We start from the raw sequence: 18,914 nt of genomic DNA on the forward strand, positions 1-18,914 counted from the left end.
CAGTCCCTGTCACATAAGAATCCAATGCTGGTGATAGTTTTCCAGAACAGAGTGGCAGCTGAAGGGGCACGTCACAGGGAATGTGCTTTTAGAAACCTACAACAGCACTCTATTTGTGACATGTGCTGCATAAATCAAGCGGATGACGAAGTACATCAAATAACATTTTAAAGAAGAGGAAGGAGGAGGAGTGCTTCCTTTCCCCAGTAAAGTTAACTAGATGCAGTTATACTTTTGTCTTCTCCAGTAGCTGTTTTGGGTTGCTTAATAGCTACTAACTTCATGCACCCCTCCACAACTGCAGTAATGCAGGTTTAAAAATAAAGATTATGAGGTTATTTAGGGCCAAGCAGAGGTGGAGGTTATGCAGTGAAAAATAGCTGTGCAAGAGAACCTACAATGAGTTTTCTGCCTGAAAAGTCTCCCCCATCTAGTACAGAAGAGGAACCAGGAGGGGATATTACAAAATTGCTTATTTTTACTCTTAGTAGTAAGGTTTAAAACCGAGTAGCATGAAGAAGCTGTAATCCCTGAGGGAAAAAAAAACCCCGATCATAAAATTAACCTGAGAAGAAAATGACAAAAACGGGGGAAACAATTAAAAGAACTGGCTGGGGATGGATCACAACTATTCATTACTATTTCGAGGGTAAAAATGCTCATTGAGATTGGTTCAGGACAGGTGCCAAGTACTCAAAATTAGGATCAAAAATAATTGTTCCCCATCCACTTTGCAAGAACAATAGTTATACAATTATTTCTGAAAATGATAGGGCAGAATTTGCAAAAATTTAATCTTTTTCAGAACAAACACAAGATTAAGGTGGTAATGCAAGGTTGCATGTCCATCAATAAACAGTGAAAGCAAGTTGCTATGGGAAACCCATCAGTATTTATAGGATGAGACAAGAAAATCTATCTGAAAGTAAACAGACCTCTGGGACCGGATGGGTTTTTGGCAGGGGTGCTATTCAGCAGGTTCTGACAGGTTCTGGAGAACCTGTAGTGGAAATTTTGAGTAGTTCAGAGAACCAGCAAATACCACCTCTGGCTGGCCCCAGGATGGGGTGGGAATCGGTATTTTGCAGTATCCTTCCCCTGCCACGCCCACCAAGCCACACCCTCGGAACTAGTAGTAAAAAAATCTGAATTCTACCACTGGTTTTTGGTTAAATATTCTTAATACTTGAAGGTATGATGTTTGTGGTCATGTTTCTGATTAATACTTATAGCAACATCAAACCCAAATATTTGGAATGAAGCAAGGATTTAATTATTACCCAGAACTGCACATCTAGGGAGATTTGCTTTTTTGGTCTTCTAGAGGTTTTTTATTGTTAAAATAGAACGGTGAAATCTTATTATTGTAGCTAACTGCTGAAAAGATTAAATATGGAGAATATAACCAGCTGTTTTATTACAGATAGATTATATCAGATAAGACCTGCTATTTATGAGTTGAATGAAACCATGGAAAGCTTATTAATGTAAAGGTTTGGCCATGCTGGCTCGGAGTCATTGGCACTGCAGTGTTATTAATTTTAGTGGGGCATCCGATTGGTGAACGCCAAATCCTTGCAACAAACTACAGTAGATTCAAATCCACGCAATAGATAATTGTAGACAAAAATTATAAAATATTTTTGTACTGTAGTAGACTGCATCATCAAACAGACCTAATCAGAATTCTCATTCGCAGCACAAATGACCAAGTGCAAATTATTCTACTTCGGACACATTATGTGACGATCCATCTCTCTGGAGAAGGTTCTACAGTAATGCTGTGGAAAGGTAGGGAAAAGAAGAAGAGGTGGAAATCCCTTCCTTCCTTCCTTCCTTCCTTCCTTCCTTCCTTCCTTCTCTCTCTCTCTGTCTCTCTCTCTCTCACACACACACACACAGATGGGGAAAATATCAAAGCTGATCATTAATTGAATTGGACTTGCCATGCTTTCCAGTATTTCTATATTTTAAGATTGATGGATCACATTCAGTTCCTCTTTTATATTTCAGTCTGTGGCTGTAAAAAGTTTTATCTAATTGTTTTACACACACACACACACACACACACACACACACACACACACACACACACGACTATAGGCAAAGTCTGTAAATTTTAGGACTACAATCCAGTCCTAAAACAATTACCGTATATACTCGAGTATAAGCCGAGTTTTTCAGCACGTTTTTTGTGCTGAAAAACGTCCCCTCGGCTTATACTCGAGTCTACGTCTTCGGGAACCCCGCACAGGAGGGGGTACCGAACGGACTCCCATGGGAGGGACGGGGAGCGGGCCCGCCGAGGTCTCGCGGGATTTGTCGCCCCCAGGCCGGCCCCCATTCCCGTGTCTGGTGGGCGGACGGCGCAAACTTGGCGGGCTGTGCATTGGCGCGGGGAAGCCCTGGTGGTGCAGTGTTCCCGTTCGCCCTGGCCTCCGTCCTCCGATCTCCTGCGCTGGGAGTGAGCGGCGAGCCAGCGAGCCGGGCACCGCGGACTTTGGCAAGGAGGAAGGTGGGAGGAAGCGGAGCTGCCGGCTGTGGGGGTTGAGGCGTGCAAGAGGAGTGAGCGTGGAAAGGCCTTTTGTGTGTGTGCGCCTGTGTGCCCTAGGGAGGAAGCGGAGCTGCCGGCTGTGGGGGTTGAGGGGCGTGCAAGAGGCGCGCCTCCTCCTCTTCCTCCACGCCGCTCCTCTTGCACGCCTCAACCCCACCATCCCCACCCTCTCCAGCGTGAAGGTCACCTCCTCCTCTTCCAGGCGGCGGCGGCGGCGGCGGCGGCTCCGGCTCCGGCGGGCGCCACAGCCGGCAGCTCCGCTTCCCTCCACGGTCCCAGTCCAGCGAGCGGTGAAAGCGACATGCCGGCGCCGCTCGCTTTCACCGTTCGGCTGGATTGGGACCGCTTGGCTTGGGTCCGCGGCGGGCGGGGAGCCGCCAGCCTTCTCGGCCGACGCTTTCACCGTTCGGGGAAACCCTCCCTCCCTCAGCCGAGAAGGCTGGCGGCTCCCCCGCCCCGCCGCGCGGACCCAAGCCAAGCCGGGCCCAATCCAGCCGGACGGGGGAAGCGGGGCGGCGGTCGGCATGGCGCCTTCACCGTTCGGCCGGGCTGGGACCGTGGAAGGGAAGCGGAGCTGCCGGCTGTGGCGCCCGCCGGAGCCGGAGCCGAGCCGCCGCCGCCGCCGCCGCTTGGAAGAGGAGGAGGTGACCTTCACGCTGGAGAGGGTGGGGATGGTGGGGTTGAGGCGTGCAAGAGGAGCGAGCGTGAGGAAGAGGAGGAGGCGCGCCCTCTTGCACGCCTCAACCCCCACAGCCGGCAGCTCCGCTTCCTCCCTAGGCACACAGGCGCGCACACACGCACACACACAAAAGGCCTTTCCACGCCACTCCTCTTGCACGCCTCAACCCCCACAGCCGGCAGCTCCGCTTCCTCCCACCTTCCTCCTTGCCAAAGTCCGCGGTGCCCGGTTGCTCGCTGGCTCGCCGCTCCCAGCGCAGGAGATCGGAGGACGGAGGCCAGGCGAACGGGAACAGCCCACGCTCCGAAGAGGGAAAGGGAGCGAGTGGGTGGGTGGCTGGGACGAGACCCCCACCACAAACACACACACACACGCCCCGTGAGACGTCTTGCTTGCATGTCACACACACGCACCGCTCGCTGGGGGAAAAAAAAGGATGGATGGATGGATGGAAGTAAGGAAGGAAGGATGGATTGATGGATGGAGGCGACCGCTTTGAAGCGCAACCCTTCTCCCGCAACTAAGGGGGGGGGTCAATGTTTTCCCCAATCCTAGGGTGTGGGGAAACAGTCATTCTTTCTTCCCCCCTAGTCTCTCCCGAGATCGCACTGCAGCGCCCATCATCCCCAGCCGGCAATCTGAGCTCGTGCCATCGATGTGGTCCTTGAACTTCCCCCTCGTTTCTAACCCAGCCTAGGATGGCCGGGCGTGGAGGTGTGGTGGTGGTAAACGGCCAGGAGAAAGCTTTCGCTCTTTTGAGAGGTCCTCTTGGAAGGCTGCCTTGGAAAGGGAAAGTGGGAGGGGCAGAGATTTCTCCTCAAAGGTCCCCTTGGAAGGCTGGGTTGGAAAGGGAAAGTGGGAGGGGCAGAGATTTCTTCCTCGGGTCCTTCTAGAGTCCTTGAGAAACTGATATCATACAAGGTTAATAAATTATACTCCTCCTCCTCATTGATGAGTTTTCATCCTGAAATTGATTGAAACATTGTACCATCATATGCTGCCATAGTATAGTGTTAACAACATCTGTAAAGATGATATATGAGCATGACACTAAGTTTTTCTATATTTCCCCTTTATTGAAAAACTTCCATCATGCTTCTTTCTGAAAACAAAGGTCATTATAATATACCTCATTATATATTTGATTTGATGATATTTCAGTTAATAAATACCATTTAAGGTGTTAAGCTTCTTTTCTTTTCAGCAGCAAAGTGAATTACAACTTTAAAGAACTTTATTACTTTATATTCATTTATTTTAAGTATAGATTTTAGATTTTTAAACAAATATGTTTAGAGCTTTTATATCTTTCAAGTTATTCAAATTATCCTCAGCAGGTATATAATGGCATCCAATTCCAATATCATGTTGGGGCTTTTGAGCAAGGGAGGAGGAACGTGAGCACCGCCTTTCGCTGGCATTCCGGGATTTCCCCTTTGTTTAGAGCTGGGAATCCTCCTTCCCCTTTGCACTCCTCCTCCTCCTCCTCTCTCTCTCTCTCTCTCTCTCTCACACACACACACACACACACACACACAGACTTCTAAAGTCGATTGGCACAATGAAGGCAAAGACCACAATTGTTTTAAGAAAGAAGCTTTAGCAGGAGGGGGATGGGAGGGTGTTTTAAGTTTTGGCAAACAGCCAGGCCAACTGTATTGGAGAAGGTCACACAACTGGCCTTAACATTTTAGCTGCTGTCTTTTCCTCACACTTGGGTTTAATGATATTAGAGACCCTTATTGCCCTGCCAAAAAAAAAAAAAGAGCCACCCCAACGTCTATGAAAATTAACCTTCTCTGCCAAGAGACACTGTGCAGGGTATTTTCACTATTGGTGTGCATACAGGCTTAGATTTGTGCTGGGTTCTTAGTGCTTAGAGCACTGACCTTCAGAGGCACCCTGGTCCCTTGGAAGCTAAAGGAGGACTCATTTTCATGCTTGCAGTTGTATTGTCAATTTCTGTGAGACAATGTTGTTGAAGTAACTCACTCACTCATTCATTCATTCATTCATTCCTTGTGTGTCCAATCACACTTAGCCAATAAAAATTCTATTCTATTCTATTCTATTCATTCATTCATTCATTCATTTATTTTGTCAAATACATATTAAATAATTATATAAATATAAGCATGAATTGAATACATAAAAGGAATACAACTAAAGGGAACATTAGGACAGGGACGGTAGGCACGCTGGTGCTCTTATGCACGCCTTACAGACCTCTTAGGAATGGGGTGAGGTCAATACTAGATAGTCTTTGGTTAAGGCTTTGGGGATTTTGGGAAGAGACCACAGAGTCAGGTAGCACATTCCAGGCATTAACAACTCTGTTACTGAAGTCACATTTTCTGCAATCTAGATTGGAGAGGTTCACTTTTAAGTTTGAATCTATTGTGTTCTCGTGTATTGTTGTGGTTGAAGCTGAAGTAGTCATTGATAGGAAGTACATTGTAGCAGATAATTTTATGAGCTATGCTCAGGTCATACCAAAGGCGGCGTAGTTCTAAATTTTCTAAAGCTGGGAATCCTCCTTCCCCCTTTTGCACTTTTATTGTTTTTCGTTCAAATAAATATTCATGTTATTTTACTTGGCTCTATCTTTATTTTTTACATTGACCAGTAGCTGCCTCATTTCCCACCCTCGGCTTATACTCGAGTCAATAGTTTTTCCCAGTTTTTGTGGTAAAATTAGGTGCCTCGGCTTATATTCGGATCGGCTTATACTCGAGTATATACGGTAGATAAAACTTTTTACAGCCACAGACTGAAATATAAAGGAGGAACTGAATGTGATCCATCAATCTTAAAATATAGGAATACTGGAAAGCATGGCAAGTCCAATTCAATTAATGATCAGCTTTGATATTTTCCCCATCTCTTGCCTATTGACTGTGGAGCATTTTTCAGATAAAATGCCACTCCATTCATACCAGGGGTATCAAATTTAAGGCTTGCAGGTTGGATCTGGCCCACAGGGTGCTTAGATCTTACCTGCAGGGCCAGCCTGGAAACAGCAAAAGTCCAACCGGTGGCATCTCTGCCAGTGAAACTGGAGCTCGGGGTGGCTGCACATAGCCACCTGTGCCCCATTTTCACCCACAATGGCCTCCTGCAACCCTCTGCCAGTGAAAATGGAGCTTGGGAGGTCATGTGCGGCCCCGCACCCCATTTTCAGCTGCACTGGCCTCCTGCAGCTCCATTTTCACTGGCAGAGGGCTATCAAAACAAATTAAAACCAAAACAAAAGGAGAAATGTTTGCCCTTTTGCAATTGAGAACGCAAGAAGGGACAGGAAAGGAGAAAGGGAAAGAGGAAAGACAAAGAAAAAGAAGAAAAGATGGGAAGAGAGGAAGGAAAGAAAAATAAGGAAGGAAGAAGAGAAGAGAATGAAGAGGGAAGGAAAAAGAAGAAAAGGAAGGAAGGAAGGAGATAATAATGGAGTGAGGGAGGGTCTAATAATAATAATAATAATAATAATATTTTTATTTATAGACCGCCCTTCTCCCAAAGGACTCAGGGCGGTGTACAGCCACAAATAAAATACAGAAAGAAAACCACAATACAAAACTAAAAACAACCCTTAAAAAACCTATTTAATTTGGCTACTTATAGATAAAAATATTCCCTCTAAAATTTACTAAAAAATTTAAAACCCATAAATCAATTTAATAATATAAAATTTAAGCGAGTCCAGCAAGACGAAATAAGTAGGTTTTAAGTTCGCGGCGGAAGGTCCTAAGGTCAGGTATTTGTCGGAGTCCAGGGGGAAGCTCGTTCCATAGGGTAGGAGCCCCCACAGAGAAGGCCCTCCCCCTGGGGGCCGCCAGCCGACATTGTCTGAGACCTACCTTAGCACTTGGCCACCACGGGTGCCCCGACATAAGTGACATTGAGCTGGCTATGCCCAGCATGGCCACATCCACCATAGCCACACCTCCCCAGCCCTCCAAGGTCAAACACAACCCTGACGCGGCCCTCAATGAAATCAAATCTGGCACTCCTTCTTTATACAGTTTCTATAGAGTTACCCAGAGCAGTCTTGCTCTGTTTAAAGAATCTGATTGAACCTGATGAAGTAGACAGATTCCTTAGGACTGACTTTGGTCATCTATTTATTAGATCCATGATTCTCCTGGTTGGCAGAGGTCTCCTGGGAAGTGACAGGAGGCTGGGTTCTAATGGTGGTGATGTCTTCCTAGAGAGAGGAGATTGTCCCTTCGTATTTTAAAATTGTGTAGGTTCACTAATCTTAATCATGCTGGGCAATTTCCTTCCAGTATCCAACCTTTATTTTTTAGGGAGGTTTATAAGAAAGTGGTCACATAACAGCTTCAGGGGATCCTGAATGAAGTAGATTATCAGAATCCCCTTCAGTCGTACTTTCAGACCAAGATAGGAGACTTAGACTGCATTAAAGATGAAATGTTTCTAATACGGAACAACATTTTAGGCACAAATAGCGAATAGAAATGAACTGGAACTGGATACTCTGAATCAAAAGATTATGACTTTTACTACTCAGGACATGAAAACCGATGGCATTGCTTTTATAATCAGAAAAAAATCAGCAAAGATAGTACTTGGATATATAATGTCATCAATGATCAGATAATATCAATTAGATTTTCCAGACAACTCTTTAATATGGCAATTATCCAAAGTCATACTCCAACCATTGATGCAGAAAAAGAAGAGGTTGATGAGTTTTAGTTCAATCGAAAGTTGACAGAATATGTAGTCTGTTTGTGGTTGGATGCCAAAGTTGCAAATATTAAGGAGATTTGAATATATAATTTGGCTTGTATCGCCTAGGAATCAGGAATGAATCAAGAGAATGACTTATCGGTTTTTGCCAACCTGATAATTTCTTCATTGGTAACAAAGCCTTCAAACAAGCAAAATAAAATGTACAGTGTATTTACCAGATAAAGCACCCAAAAATGAAATGCATTATATTATTCATACAAATGTGTACCATAGAAGAATCCAGTTATCAAGGTGTGATCAGGGACTGAATGTGGAACAGATCATTGTATGCTCTTATATAAGTTCTAAATCAACCCAAAGCAGCAGAAGAAAACTAACCAGTTTTCATTGCATGATATTGAGCATGTATCCATCCTTTCCAGGAGAAACATCAGAACTGCTTTGAAGTCCTGAATATTGTTGATAAAATACCAGAGGAAATGATTCTGGAAATGATTCTACAGCTCTATCAAACCTCCCTTCTAGCATCTAAACATCCCAGTTCCGGATTCTTCCAATTACCCTACTTCGTACCTAGAGGCTGATTTGACAAAGTCATTACAATTACACTTACCATACCTTCATAATCTTCTAATTAGACTTTGGAAGTCTAACTCTGTTACTTCCATCCTGGGGAAAAATATTTTACTGCTGCCCTCGTATATACGCCTGGAGGCGTATATCATCAATAACCATAATTTCCTAGTGTCCCAGTCCAATTCACTGCCATCTCATCTCCTCACATTCAAGCAGTTCACTGTCTTGAGTTCTTCATTGCCAATAAAAATCTCAGTTCTTGAGTAACGTCTAAATCCAGTTTTAATTCACCGTTCAGTGCTTGCCTCCAATTTTGGAGAAGAAACCCCTTACTAATTTCCCCACTAACAGCAATTAATACTGTAAAGATTTTATTCAGAGTTTCTCCAGTGTACAACTGTTGAACCCAGCAGCTGAAAGAATAACCACTGATCTGCAAACAAATCAGTACGGTCAGCAGAGATTACTGGATCACATAGTGTTCTATTTTTAGAGCTGTGTTACTTTCTGACTTTTTAGGAAGGCTTTAACATTTCAAAGAAGGATTCTGTGTGGCCCATCTGCATTTTTAAACAAATACCACAATAGCTGCATAAGCAAAACCTTACTGTCTTGTATGGAAAAGCTCTCACTGCTAATTCTGATGAAAAGCAGAAGGCTGGATCTGCTGAGTGGGAAGAATGGTTTTCTTGTTCTTTCTCTAAATGAGAATCTGTTGGAAGATGGCCTATCAGTGTTCCCGCTGATGTAGGAATTTGCCTAACTTGGCATCCCTTGGATATATTGGCCTAGAATTCCTAGCATCTTCAGCCAGCATTGAACAGAGAGCACCAGAATAGAAGGCCAACAAAGAAATCTGACATTATTTCCTACCTACTTTTAGTTTACCTGGTTTCCAGAAAATTTTATTAAGGGAAAATTTGGTAAATTAGCAATAGCAACAGCACTTAGACTTAGATACTGCTTCATAGTGCTTTACAGTCCTCTGTAGATGATTCACCAAATCAGCATATTGCCCCCAACAATCTGGATCATTTTACCGATGGAAGGATGAAAAGCTGAGTCAGGTCAGGATTGAACTCCTGGAGTGAGCAGTGAGTTACCCTGCAGTACTGCATTCTAACCAATGCACCACCATGGCTATTACATTATAAAATTACAAAATATATTTTTCAGAGTATGTTTCTTAGGAGGAAAACGTAAAAGAACCTAAGGCCCCAAATATTGATATTTCTACATGGGTACTGAGTCCTTCGGGAGAAGGGCGGTATAAAAATTAAATAATAATAATAATAATAATAATAATAATAATAATAATAATAATAATAATAATAATAATGTTGGTTTCTATATCTTAAAGGTAAGAGCCAGTTTAATGTTGTGGTTAAGGCATCAGGTTAGAAAGAGGAAGACTGAGTTCTACTTCTGTCCTAGGCACAAAGCCAGGTGGATGTTTTGAGTAAATCGCTCACTCTCAGCCAGGGTGAAATCCAGCAGGTTCTGACAGGTTCTGGAGAACCGGTAGCGGAAATGTTGCGTAGTTCAGAGAACCGGCAAATGGCCCCAGACGGGGTAGGAATGGGGATTTTGCAGTATCCTTTCCCTGGAGTGGGATGGGCATAGGGATTTTGCAGTATTCTTCCCCTGCAGTGGGGTGGGAATGAGGATTTTGCCGTATCCTTCCCCTGGAGTGGGGTGGGAATGGAGATTTTGCAGTATCCTTCTCCTGCCACACCTACCAAGCCACGCCCACCAAGCCATGCCCACAGAGCCGGTAGTAAAAAAATTTGGATTTCATCACTGCTCTCAGCCCTAGGACAGAGGCAATAGCAAACCAGTTCTGAAAACCTTTACCAAGGAAGCTGCAGGGACTTGTCAAGTTTTCTCTGAGAATTGGGCACAATTGAACAGAAGGGGAAAATATTTTATGTCCTCAAGCTGAGCTCAGCTCCAGGTAACTGCTTCCATGTCAGGTTTATCAGTATTAACAGATTTACTAGCTATCTGAAACCTAATTAGTATTCAGAATGTTCTCATGTAGTCGCAGCATTGCAGGGAAACTCTGCCCACAGCCTGGAGTTCGATCCAGACAAGGGCTCCAGGTTGGTTCAGCCTTCTATCCTTCCAAGGTCAGGAAAATGACCCAGATTGATGTAAACTGCCCAGAAAGTGCTGTAAAGTGCTATGGGATAGTATATAAGCCTAAATACTATTGCTGTTGCTAATACCACACTAAAGGACAACACGGGCTCAATTGGTTTGGCTTAATATGAAAGACATCACTCAACCATGGTTAGTAATAAGCAGCGTCAATGCATCGTGCAAAACCAACCAGTTCTCATGGCATCAACCAAGCTTATAGTAAGATGGACTGCCGATAAATTTATAAATAAATAAAATATAAATAAATAAATTTCTGATTATTGCAATATCTCCACCTATTCAATCAGAATTCAAGGCTGGTATTGAACCAAATCCACATTGATCATGCTTTTTTCTGATGGATTTGTTTGTTGGTTTGTTGTTTATGATGTTGCACATTTCACTATCCAGGTATAACTAGGATAGGGAAGCAACACCCTCCTAATTCTGCTTGATATCTCAATGGATTTTGATATTATGGTATCCTAGACCCATAATATCAAATCAAATGCAAGGATTGGAAGTGCAGGCTTTGTTTTGCAGGAGCCCTCTCCCTTCCTAAATGAGTGGATCCAGTTAGTGGAAGCATGGTGAGAGGTTGAGCCTAGGATCCTCTGCATTTGTGGTGCTGCCGAAGTTGAGTTTTCCCCTACCTATGTAAATGGCAATAGTAATAACACCTAGACTTATATACTGCTTCACAGTGCTTTCTCCCTAAGCCATTTACAGAGTCAGCATATTGCCCCCACCACTACACTGGTGTTAGTTAAGGTAATGAAACATCTGCAAGAAAACAAGCAATCTCAGAGAGCACCAAGGGCCTCTAATTTCAACCCTGAGCTACACTCCTTTATTGGTGCCCTCAACAATCTGGGTCTTTATTTTACCAACCTCAAAAGGATGGAAGATTGAGTCAACCTTGAGCCAGTGAGGGTTGAATTCCTGGTAGTGGGCAGAGTTAGCCTGTAATACTGCATTCTAACCACTGCAGCACCACGGCTCCAGTAAAGCCACTGTGGGAGGGCATCTGCTGATTCAGGGTCAGGCATATCATTCATTTTTACATACATGTAAATGATGCTCAGTTGTCTATCTTAACACAAGCCAAGGAGGAGATGTGGTGAAGATTCTGCCCTTATGTTTCAAGGCTGTGATAGTCTAAATGAGGAGAACTTGGCTTAGAATAAATCCCAGCAACATGGTTTTTAATGCAGAGGTCTTCTTATTCCAAATGGATTCTGTCTATGGCTCTGGATGAGATTATGCTCCCTTGTATAGATTTTTTAAAAAATGATTCTATGCCATTAAGTCAATGTCAAGTCTTAGAGTCTCCCCAGATAGATTTTTCTCCAAGTCTTCTACTTAGAGATGGCTTTTAAGGTGAGGAAACTCGGTTTTGCTGGAAGGAAATAATAGCAATAGCACTTAGACTTATATACCCGCTTCACAGTGCTTTTACAGCCCTCTCTAAGCGGTTTACAGAGTCAGCTAATTACCACCAACAATCTGGGTCCTCATTTTACCGACCTTGGAAGGATGGAAGGCTGAGTCAATCTTGAAATAAGTACTGGTAGTAATTGTGCCTCGGAAGTTTTATTGAGATTCATCTTGTGTCCCAATTATGATGTTTCCTGGGATCAGGAGGCTCTCCTGACAGTCCATTCATGCTTTGGCCACCTTATACCTTTTGCTCACTTCATTGGGGCTGTCCTTGAAGATCACCTGGAAACTGCAACTGGTCCTGAAAACAATACCTCAAGCAGTTAGGGATGAAAGTAATGTATTATGTAACACGCTGCTTTGAGAACTTCCCTGTCTACTGGTTTGCTTCCAGGTGCAATTCACCATACAGACCTTTAGATCAGTGGTGGGTTGCTCCTGGTTCTCTCCAGTTCTTGCGAACTGGTAGAAAAAGCAGCTGTAGGCTTTGCCCACCTGCCCTGACGTCATATTTGGCGATCTGTGCATGCGCAGAAGTGTGCGTGTGTGCTCCCGTTGCAAACCGGTAGTAAAGGTAAGCAGAACCCACCCCTGCTTTAGATCCACCCAAATTCAGGACCTGAATAGCTGCAGGACTGCTTTCCCTGTTGGTATATGCCCATCTTTTAAAATCCGGAAAACAGGACTTCCTCAGAATCGCTACTCTTAAGGATTGTCACTTTCAAGGATCCAGATCAAGCCTTCTAAAACTGTTCTGTCCCCCTTGCCTCAGTCCGAGCGATGATTTAATTAGCCAGCACTATCAGCTCTGGCAGCAAACTAGCGAGCACCTGCCAAGTGTCTCTGTTATCTCCCTTGATGCCGATGAGTCAACAAACAGTACTTCAGCTCTAGTCAAGCAGTTGATTTGCCTGCTACGAAGAGACATAGCAGCCCTTGCTGCTTATATATCCTGTGGGGTGTGGCTCCATGACTCAGCCCTTCCTAGGCCTGCCCCACCCCTGCTTCTGTTGTTCCCGCCTCTCCTGCCTATGAAACCTAGGGTCCAGCCAGGCCTGATTGCCATCAGCTGGGTCTGGAGGCGTGGATCCTGATGAGTTAATCTTCTATCCTGACTAGGCGGCTTTGTATCCTGACTTTGGCGGTTTGAATCCCTAGTACAGATCTCCTGTGTGACCAGGGGGTTGGACTAGATGACCTCCAAGGTCCCTTCCAACACTGTTATTGTTACTGTTTGTCTCTCGATATACTGTACATTATTGTGTATATGAATTATAGTTATTCCTTGTCACTGGGAAATGTAACTTTTATAGTATGTTCTTGTTTTTAAACTTATTAACCCTTTGGAGGCCTTAAGTCTCTCATATATAAATTGACTGCTGTACAGGCTTGGTAAAATTAATTGATTACTTGCAAACTATAGTGAAGCAAATTGTAGTTCATAGCACAATAAGGGAATTTCCTCCAGTATCATACTGGAGAAGATTGCCTTATTGGAAGTATGTTACATGTCAACTTCCATAATTCCTAGACAGCATTAACCTGAACCTTCATAACAAATATAATGCAAAAAGGATCAAATATACTTAAATGTTATTATTCTTCATACCTTATTTGTATTTAGCAAAAGGCAATCACTACATATTGTAGATATTGAAGTTATATAAAGGATTAAAGTAAAATGACGCTATCTGTAACTCTGTTTAATTACAATAAAATCTAGACCTCTTTACTTGCTACAGTTTTCACTGACTCAAATAAAATAATATCCGAGTAGTACACAACAAATCATAAATAATGCAAGACTTTGCTAGCATGAAGTGGAAGCATCAGCTAGTTTTATTATTTGTTTTTAGCTGCATATAAGCTAGAAGAATCTAGTTTTATAGAGGGCTACAAGCAGAGCAAAACAAGAACTATAGTTTTTAAGAAGCAGGTCAATGCGCAGTGGCTGTACTCCATTAGAATCAAAAGATGACAAATAGTTTCTCAGCTGTATCCAATTTCTAGATCTTTCAGGAGACACATCTAGGAAGCAATCCAGAGGCTGGCTCCGGATTTGTGTGTTCAAAGTTACCGATGCAGCTTTGCTTATATAGAGGTAAAATAGAATATAAGGATAACAGGGAAGCATCTCTTTGTATCTCCCAATTAATTCCAGTGCTCTGATCTATTTTTTCCTTTGTTTCCAAAACTTTAAGAGAATGCGAGAAATGTGGTGTGCTCTTTTTCTTTGGAAGCAGTTCAGGACTTCTCTCCTTCCACAAAAGGGAGAAGCAATTCCATCTGCGATCTTTCCAGAGCATAATTAAGATAGTTTGGGTACCCGAAGAGACAACAGGAGGCTCTTGACTTCGGTAAGGCAAAGTGTTTTTGTAGCAATATTCCGTGTGTCAAACTTTTGCTATGCTCTCCTTGGAATCAATCCATAAAAATCAATCCCTTCCCCAGCCATGAAAGATATTTGCTTACCTGGTGACAAGGGACTCACAGAAAGGCTCCTGCGTATGAATTGCCTGCTTCAGTTCAGCATTTAATAGCAGGTCTGACCCAACCAATCTGCTGATCTAGAAAGAGTTGACTGAATAGACTGACTCATTTATGGAGAGAGGGAGGGAGAGAGAGAGAGAGAGAGAGAGATACAGAGAGAGAGAGAGAGAGAGAGGCAGAAAGAAACAGAGACAGAGAAGAATCAGGGGGGAAGACCCTGTCTACATATTTTTCTTCTGGGTTCTCTTAGAACATATACTAAGACTTTGCTTTATAAGCATCATGCAGGTTTCTTCCATGTAGACAATTGAACTGGGAAGCTGGGGTTTGCAACATTTATGCCTGGTGAATAACTTAATACTGAAATGATAGCTGGGATTGGCCCTTAGTTCTGGTCACTATCTGTAGACTGCAGAAGACAAATAAATTATGGCTTATTGAGTTGCAGGGAAAAATTGGCTTTCTTCCCCTGTTTTCTGAGTAATCATGTGTCCAAGCAAGCCACATCAAATAATGTTATCATTGCTCAAGCCTCTTCGGTTTAAAATGGAAAGTGTCATTAGTCACTACAGCCAACAAAAGACATCAAACAGATGGGCAGTGACCTACCACAACAAATGAATCATTCTGATCTGTTCTCCAGACACCACACTCTTGCTTCGGTACCTGAGAGCATTCAAAAGACACTATTTGGGCAGGTAGGAGCCACTTTGGATTTCAGCAAAAGGCCATGTAGAAAATTCTATACAAAGTAAGCGACCATGTGAATATTGATTAGATCAGTGGTTCTCAACCTTTACAGTGCTGCAACCCCTTTAATACAATTCCCCACGATGTGGTGACCCCAACCGTAAAATTATTTTCATTTTGAATTTATCGCGCCTGAAACCGTATTGGCTAACAATCTGAACTGCTTGCGATTGCCTTGAGGACGGAGGCATTAAAGCGGAGACTCCTCCCCTATTAAGTTTATCGTGCCTGAAGCCAGATTAGGTTAGCGATTGGGAGTGATTGCAGCTGGCTTGAGAGGGAGACATCAGAGCAAAGATTTCTCTCCTTTTTAATTCATCGTGCCTGAAGCCGAATTCGGCTAGCGATTTGAAGAGCCTGCAGCTGGCTTGTGGAGTCAACCATTGGAGTGCGATTCTTCGACTCTCAAGTATACTGCCCATATTTCAGATGGTCTTAGGCGACCCCGGCAAATTGTCATTTGACCCCCAACGGGGTCCCGACCCACAGGTTGAGAACCACTGGATTAGATGCTGTACTTACATCAAGGAAATCCACATTCAGGATCTCTGCTGTAGTGGTGGGATTCAATTTTTTTTACTACTGGTTCTGTGGGCGTGGCTTGGTGGGCGTGGCAGGGGAAGGATACTATAAAATCTCCATTCCTACCACACTCCTGAGGGAAGGTTATTGCAAAATCTGCATTCCCTTCCCATCCCACTAACCTGCTTTCCAGCTCCATTCTCCTGTGCAGGGCAACAAAAGAAGACCTAGCCGATCAGCTGGGACTCGGGAGGCAGAGAATAGACGGGGGCGGGGCCAGTCAGAGGTGGTATTTGCCGGTTCTCCAAACTACTCAAAATTTCCACTACCGGTTTTCCAGAATTGGTCAGAACCTGCTGAAACCCACCTCTGCTCTGCTGTTAGCTAAATAGTTACACTTAGGCCTGTTACTATATCTCAGTTACAAGGATAAAAGGAGAAACAATATGCTAATGTTGTGTAGAAAAAGTTCTTTGGTTCAAAGTGCTTTGGACAACTTTGGACAAAGTTCCATGCCAAAGTTTTTTTGGGACAAAGGACAGATATATCTTCATTAATGTCATAAGAGAAAAGAAGAGGAAAGGTAACATCTATTAGAATCTAAACCAATTTTCTGTGATGGGATTCTTTGGATCTCAACAGATCCCATGTTTTAATCAAAATTGCCCAGGTGTTCTTCCAACCTTCAAGAGAGCTTTTCAAGGCACACTGCTGTGGTCCGCCAACAGCCTGTGGAACTGGCGGTGGAGTCAGACAGCGATGAGGCTGGGGAGGAGCGTGGGTAAGTCCTGGAGGCTGGGGAAGGCCCGGATGAAGGCTCTGTGTTGGGGGCTGAGATGGGGCCAGGTCTATCAGGGAGTGAGATGTGGACTCCAGAGCCTCCAGAGCCTGACAGTAGTGAGGCAGAAGAACAGGAGGAGCCTCTGAGGAGCCTGTTCCTAATGCACACATGAGAAGAGCTGCCAGAAGGCAAGAGCAGCTCAAGCAAAGAGGACGACTTGGGAGTAGGGCCAAGAGATGATTGGCCCCTCCCATATGGCTTAAAGATGAGCAACAGCATTTGGGCTTTGCCAGAAAACAACGTTGATAGCTTCGTCTTCTGACATTTATTTTTTATCGGTGTCTTCTGAACGTTTGCCAAGAAAGGCCTTTGGCAGTTTGCCTAATTGGACCAAGGTTGGTGATAGGACTGAGGAATTTGTGTTGGAAGGAATTTGCTTTAATTTAATTGAACTATGCTGAGTATGAAGTAGTTCATACATACAGACTTCAGAGGATAATTAGAACTAATAAATGCTATCAACCTGCCTTCCATTGAGGACCTGTATACTGCACGAATCAAGAAGAGGGCCGTGAAAATATTTACAGATCCCTCTCATCCAGGACATAAACTGTTTCAACTCCTACCCTCAAAACGATGCTATAGAGCATTGCACACCAGAACAACTAGACACAAGAACAGTTTTTTCCCGAAGGCCATCACTCTGCTAAACAAATAACTCCCTCAACACTGTCAGACTATTTACTAAATCTGCACTACTATTAATCTTCTCATCGTTCCCATCACCAATCTCTTTCCACTTATGACTGTATGACTGTAACTTTGTTGCTGGCAATCCTTATGATTTATATTGATATATTGACCATCATTTGTGTTGTAAATGTTGTACCTTGATGAAGGTATCTTTTCTTTTATGTACACTGAGAGCATATGCACCAAGACAAATTCCTTGTGTGTCCAATCACACTTGGCCAATAAAAAATTCTATTCTATTCTATTCTATTCTATTCTATTCTATTCTATTCTATTCTATTCTATTCTCAGCTGTTCGAATAAAGTTTGTTTTTTCACTGACTGAGTTTCCTACTACCTACTTGGGTATGTGTGTGTTGTGCCTGGGTATGTGTGTGTTGTGCCTGGGTCACAATACACACAGCAGGAAAGCCCAGTGATTTTCTCTACATTTTCTCGCTGGCACTGAACATCTTTAGCTCTAACACTGAAGAAATAAAAGCCGAGGAACTATCTGCAAGGAAAGAATTGCTGAATTCTTCCTCTGGAGTCGTGGCATTCTAAGTAACCTCAAAGAAGAAAATCTAATGAATCATTTAGCTCCTGGGCTTCTGCCCAAGGATTGTTGCATTGCCATTTGTGATATGTGACATGGAATCTGGCTCAATCTCCATATAAGTTAATCTTTATATATTTTTCAATTATTTCTTATGAAACTTCTCGACAACTCTAGATTGTTATCCGGTTCTTAAACATTTTCTGGGAATATTACAGCCCAGGGTATTTTATTTCATTATCATTTTTGTGATAATTGCTAAGCAAAATGATAATGTTTTGACAGTATTTTGATTTGGAAGGTCTGGGTTTTGAAATATTTTGAAACAGAAAGCGTGATAGAAATCCAAAATAAGTCAACTCTGTGAGGGGACCCTGGTGTACTTAATTGGGCCAGATCTTCCCATCACTTTCCTTTGTTTTGTCTGCTTCTTCTTTCTTTCTTTCTTTTTTTTTTTACATATACATAAATGTCAGACCACAAAAGCAATACAATTCAGGTTTGTTTGGTGTTTTCTGCAGGTGTGGCTTCCGTAGCACAAAAATCCTGCCCTGAATTACCTCCTACAAAAGCAGTTAGCCATTTCCTCCTGCTCCATATTGCAGGAAAATAAGCCCATACAAAAACAACAATCCCCTCTGGACCAAGGCAGGGCATTTAATAGGTTTATTTCACCATGCCGTTTTTAGACACCATTCTGTCCCTTTTCCTCTGCTTCACTTTTTAGGTCTGCCTGAAAATATAAATAATGGCCAGTTATTTGTGGTCAGCAAATCAACCACTCACTCAGAATTTATCCTGTACACTGAGACCAGAGCTTGAAACAGGATATATTTAATCTCCAGGTGTTTCTTGCCCTGCTAATCCAGTCAAAAAACAACTAATGTCCAAATGGAGCCAAATGAAAAGAATCACATTTCCCCCTCATCTCCATTTTCCAATGACAAGATCTGGTATTAGATCTAGTCTTTAGATTCTA

At 43.2% G+C, this 18,914-nt stretch overlaps 1 protein-coding gene across 4 annotated transcripts in view; it reads right to left on the reverse strand.

Moving 5' to 3' along the window:
* The window catches only part of FGF1 (fibroblast growth factor 1), a 70,824-nt gene that overhangs the window by 22,027 nt on the left and 29,883 nt on the right, over positions 1–18,914 (reverse strand). The window contains exon 1 of one of the 4 annotated variants that reach the window (XM_058173375.1): positions 14,577–14,652. The exons of 2 other annotated variants lie outside the window; for them this stretch is intronic. The gene's annotated coding sequence lies outside the window, so the exon portion shown is untranslated. Of the gene's footprint in view, positions 1–8,564; positions 8,646–14,576; positions 14,653–18,914 lie in introns of those variants that run through there. One more of the 4 variants, XM_058173376.1, reaches the window with a different exon arrangement.

Source organism: Ahaetulla prasina, chromosome 2 (genome assembly GCF_028640845.1).
Source record: "Ahaetulla prasina isolate Xishuangbanna chromosome 2, ASM2864084v1, whole genome shotgun sequence".
NCBI lineage: Eukaryota > Metazoa > Chordata > Lepidosauria > Squamata > Colubridae > Ahaetulla > Ahaetulla prasina.